Below are 5,491 nucleotides of genomic sequence, written 5' to 3'. Positions count from 1 at the left end.
TACGACGCGAGCCCCGCACGGTTGCGTCCAAAGCAAAAGTTGAAATATTGTTGACCTTCGTGAAAATTCGGAGAGTTGTGTCCGCGATAGCTTCGCCGATCATTACTTTCCGTGCTTTATCATGAGATTGCAAGAATCGTACAAAATTGTAATATAATAATAAATTAAAATAATAATCAAATTTAATTTATTACGGTTAGATGGCGGAAAATGCCGTACTTATAAAATATTATAGAAATATGAACAAACCAATATAGTCACAATTGCTTCAGAATATTTGCAAAATATTATTTAAGCTTTCACATAGCAATGCTGGAAATAGTTAAACGTTATAGTGTTGTCATTAAAATGTTGTAATTATATTATATGTTTATCCCTGCAAAACTGACGTTTTACTCTTATACACAAGTAAGTTGTTACTCCAATGAGTAACAAGATCTTTTCCCGAGGGTAAATTGGCCAGGCGGGATGCTGACTATATCACCCCACCCTATAGTCCGTGAAACCTCTCATGGGCTATTTTGTTACGTCAAACCCCAGAAATTGTGGAATGTTAATTTTTGACGGATAGCAAGGGAAAGGCTATCTTGAGGAGGGGAGATAGGAATACTTAACTAGACCTTATCGTATCTTGGGTGCACGCTGGAAAAGGCGCGTGCCTCGAGACGAATGCACGTTTCGGGAAACTCCAGTCATGAGTCAACGTCCAGAAAGGACGCTATTACGCTTACTGTGAGTTTCGTGCACTCGTGGTCCTATTTTTGGTCAAGGAAATTAATCCATATAACCAGGGATCGGACCGTGTGCGATTTCAGAGAGAGCAAAGGAGCTGAGGGCGAGGTCTTATTCTAAGAAATAAATGGTATTTCTTTACAATTAATATACATTTATTAATAATAAAAGCATTTAAACATTTATTAAAAAAGAAAAGATCTAATAGAATTAAGCAGAGTATGATTACAACAGAGAAGTAGGTAAATCATTATATATGCATGTGTTGTGTGTGAGGTGTACGTGCGTGGGAAAGGCGCGGGTATGTTACAATGGTACGGAGGTCATCGAGCAGGATTTTGAGGAAAAAGAATCTAAATTAACTTGACATCCTGCTCGGATTATTACAGAATCGTTATTAATAAAAAATTTACATGGAAAAGAAAAAAAAGAGAAATTAAATAGTGTAATGTATGTACGCCGGTCAATCTGCCGGTCCATACGAAGGCACAAGAAAGGTGAACAGCTATTTGGCGCAAAGAAATGCAAATATAAGTGAAGAGAAGGTGAAATATGTTTAGTTCAATAAAAAATTCAACAAAATAACCTTCCTTGTAATTTATTTAATATTTCAAAATGTTAATACTGACTTTTTTCATCCAAAATCTATATCTCTATAAAGATATTGTATTTATACAAGAAACGAGATTATTGATTGATAATCAATCTCATTAATGTATCAAATTCGTATACTTCATACAGAAAATACGATTGACTGTTACAAAAAAACTTTTTAACATTTTTTGCCGTCACGTAGCGTCGTATTAATTTGACAGAATTAAAATTCCTTTTCAAGAATTGCAATACATACATCAATGATTCAGGGAAACTTCGATTTTACATAGAAAACGAGAAAAAATTACGGAAGTACATATTTTATTATCTACTTTTATCCTAATATGGCGTCTCGAGTTGCGGCGAGCTGAATTTTTATTATTTTAAAAGAAGATTTGCAATATTAAAGGAAAACTTTAACATGATATTAGAAAAAATTTATGTTGAATTACAACATAAAACTAATCGGTATGTATAAATATTTAATACAACAATTTAAAATTATATATAATATAATATATATATATATTATATAAATTTTTTCCAATATCATGTTAAAGTTTTCCTTTGATATTGCAAATCTTCTTTTAAAATGATCATCATCAAAAATTTCTAAATAATTTATACGTGGCCTGATTATACGTGGTTTTCGTCGATTCCTTCTTATTGGAAGATCATAACCCTCGTATTCATCAAATAATAAAAAATTAATAATTCTATCCATGTTACATAAACACGTTTTCGTAGATATTTTAAATAAAAATCGAAACACCTTTATTCAAATTAAAGAGAAGTAGTATAATATTTGAAAAGATTGGTTAAGAACGACATACACAACGACAAATATCTTGTTGTTGGCAACACTGCTGATTGAGTTAATCGTGGTTGATTAAAGTTAATCGGCGTTGGTCGAAGTGGCCCTTTTAGTCGTCGAACTACATCCGTTGAACTGAGCACGTGCACAAGCTGCTCGTCGGATTATTGACAAAGTGACAATAAAAGGGCTTGAAGAACAACATCTACGTGTGAAATTTTTCTCAAGTTTGCAGAAAAATTGTATGAAATTTTGACAACATACCGCTATTTTCCCTATTCTGGTATGAATATTATTAGTTGTCGAGCTACAGCCGCTGAACTGAGCATGTGCACAAGCTGTTCGTCGGATTAGTAACAAAGTGACAATAAAAGGACTTGAAGAACGTGTGTGTGTGTGTGTGTGTGTGAAATTTTTACCAAGTTTGCAGCAAAATTGTGTGAAATTGTGTGAAACAAGTTGTGCACGTGCTCAGTTCAGAGAATGTAGCTCGACAATTAATGTTTATAGCACAATTAACTAATGTTTAAAGCAAAACTTGTCGTTCAGTAGCACAGCGCACTATCTCCCTGATAACTGCCAACGATAGAAAACGAAAAAAAATTTCTTATCGTTTTTAAGGCTCCTAGGTTCTTTCCCGACATCTCATGAGATGTGAAAATTTGATTAATGTCTTATCTGTCTGTTGTTAATGTTTTATATGTACCGATAAGATACGATTAAAAATGATACAGATATAATCGTTTTTAATAATTTTCTATCGGAGATGATTACCAGGGCTGTGCCGGTTGGTGCGCTATTTAAGAAGTTCGGTCTTTTTTTAAACACGCCTTGTATGTGTGTGTGTGTGTGCACGTTACATATATATATATATATATATATATATATATATATATAATGTGTGTGTAAAAAATCAAAATTTTTCTGCACAAGAGTAATTTACAACATTAATATCTTAAATAATTCCATTTTTAATGACATCACAATTTAATGCAGTTTATTATGTACTTCAAGTTCAATGGATTATGATATGGATGCCTTTGCAAATCAAATTCGAGAGCAGCCCGTTTCACGTGAACAACAATTAAAAGACTTAGCCGCAATTAATGAGTAATTATTTGTTTTGCTTATATCATATAATACAATATTTATTGTATTTATAATGGCATTTTACTAGTAAAATTTTTACTTCTATATACAAAGATAATTTATAACTATATTATTTTAAAAAATATTGCTCTTCCATTTTTACATTTCTACATATGTATAATCACATCACATTTTAATGCAGATGTGTACAAAAGGTTTTGGAGCAATACGAAAGAATATATGGCTCGCCGATGCCATTATTTGAACAAACGAAAAAGAACACAAACGCATTTGATAAGTAAATACTTGTATTTTACTTACAATGACTTATATCACAAAATATAATAACATCCTACTATTTAAATATTGACTTTTCAGCACAAGAATTACTTACAACGGTAATATTTTAAATAATTCGGTTTTTAATTACACCACATATCAAAGCAGACCAAGTCCTTCAACTTCAACGGGTTATAATATGGATCTCTCTGCAGAACGTAGAAGTGAAGAACGACCTGACTTGCAAGTTCTGTCATCTAAACAAACGAGAAAAAGAAAGGGAGCAGTTTATAAGTAATTATTTGTTTTGTTTTTAATATTAAATTTATTTTGTATAGTGTTACGTTTTTCTTCCCAACAATAACAATAAAAAAAATTATCTTAATGTACCTATAAGAACATTAATATATAATACTTTGATACTCTGTAAAAGAATATAGAATTATGCATTAATGAAATTTGACGACTATTTTAATTTAAGAATTGCAACTTGTCTTTATAGTCCTGTAGTATATATAACCGTAACATATTCATACACCGACTATTTTGTTTTTGCTTTTATTCTATATACATACAAATGCAGAATAATGACTATTTTGTATATTCTATTTCAATTGACAGCAATGTTGTAGATTCCAATAGAATTTTGTCAACGTGCACGTGTCCCATCGTACATAAACGAAAGCGTGTCGAAGCAGACACTGATGACGAGTAATTATTCATGCGACACAACACAGAAGGAAGAGTATATTACGATCTTAATATTGACTTTTTACGATCTCAGTATTGACTTTTTACGCAAAATTTATTTTGTGTAAATTTTTTACACAATGTTAGTTTGTATTATATTTTAGTAAAAAGTATATACTTGCCGCTTTTTCTTTTTATATTTTAAATATTTATTAAGTAAGTAAGTTCAATAAGTGCCGTCGATGCGTGCGGCGTGCGTAGATAACCCATGTAAGCTAGATCTGTTGGCCATATTCCCAACTTTTGACCTTTCGTATCTTGAAAACTGGCCATTTTCGGATTTCGCGCCTAGAGACTTTTGATCAGCATTACATAAACTACATTACATAAACATATATATATATAAAGCATTACATAAACATATATATATATAAATATATAGGTATATATATAATTCCACATTAAGTTGATGTACCAATATTATCAAATAACTACATTAACTAAATAATTTCAAACGGCCAATTTCGAGCTATTACCAGATGTTAGAAAAATATTTAATACATTCAATAATAGTATACAGACTTGTTGACGTTTCGTGTCTTACTTGGCCTTCTTCAGAACAATAAAAAATTATAAAGAAAAACGCATTATAATATATCGCATTATTCTACGAACAAAACGAATCAATTCGATCCAACGCCACAATTTTCATTAATACGGTCTCACCCAAGTAATTGGAACGGTCATATTGAAGTCAGAAGTATATTGTCAATTATTCGTCAATCTACACACCGAATCGGTCGTTTCCTTCGCTGCATGACCCTTATGCGTCCATGAAACCCGTATAGATGTAAGATCCTTTGTCGTCAGACCATCTTAGTGGCAACTATATTAGAGTTAGAACTTACATAAGACCAAAACGAGAATTTGATTAAAACGATTTTAGCCCTATAAACGGACTCACATAAGCGGTCAATGAAACAAAGAACTAGGGTGGATTCCTTCCATCGTCTCACAAAGCGTGTGTTCGTCGTGAAAGATAACAAACTACATTAATTTTATTAATTATTAACACGTTGGAGCGCCAAGTATGTCGATACTAAGAATAAATAATAATAAACTATTTGCATTAATAAAATATTTTATGGTAACAATTATTTATTCTTAGAATCAATATCGTTTACGATTTTTTTACTTCTCTCTGTGAGTACTATTAAAATATTAAGTTTATATTTTTGAAATATAATTAATACTTATTAATTTTTATGGAGCTTATTACAATTTTTATCATGG

General features: G+C 31.3%; 1 long non-coding RNA gene across 1 annotated transcript; it reads left to right on the top strand.

Moving 5' to 3' along the window:
• Positions 1 to 1,891: 1,891 nt before the first annotated feature.
• Positions 1,892 to 3,933, top strand: LOC139819383 (uncharacterized). Its single transcript, XR_011733707.1, has 4 exons — positions 1,892 to 2,423; positions 3,155 to 3,250; positions 3,432 to 3,527; positions 3,608 to 3,933. It is a non-coding gene; the product is annotated as an uncharacterized lncRNA (long non-coding RNA).
• The last annotated feature ends 1,558 nt before the right edge of the window (positions 3,934 to 5,491 follow it).

Source organism: Temnothorax longispinosus, chromosome 9 (assembly GCF_030848805.1).
Source record: "Temnothorax longispinosus isolate EJ_2023e chromosome 9, Tlon_JGU_v1, whole genome shotgun sequence".
NCBI lineage: Eukaryota > Metazoa > Arthropoda > Insecta > Hymenoptera > Formicidae > Temnothorax > Temnothorax longispinosus.
Note: the sequence above shows the minus strand (reverse complement) of the source record. Positions and strands in the feature narration are given on the sequence as shown.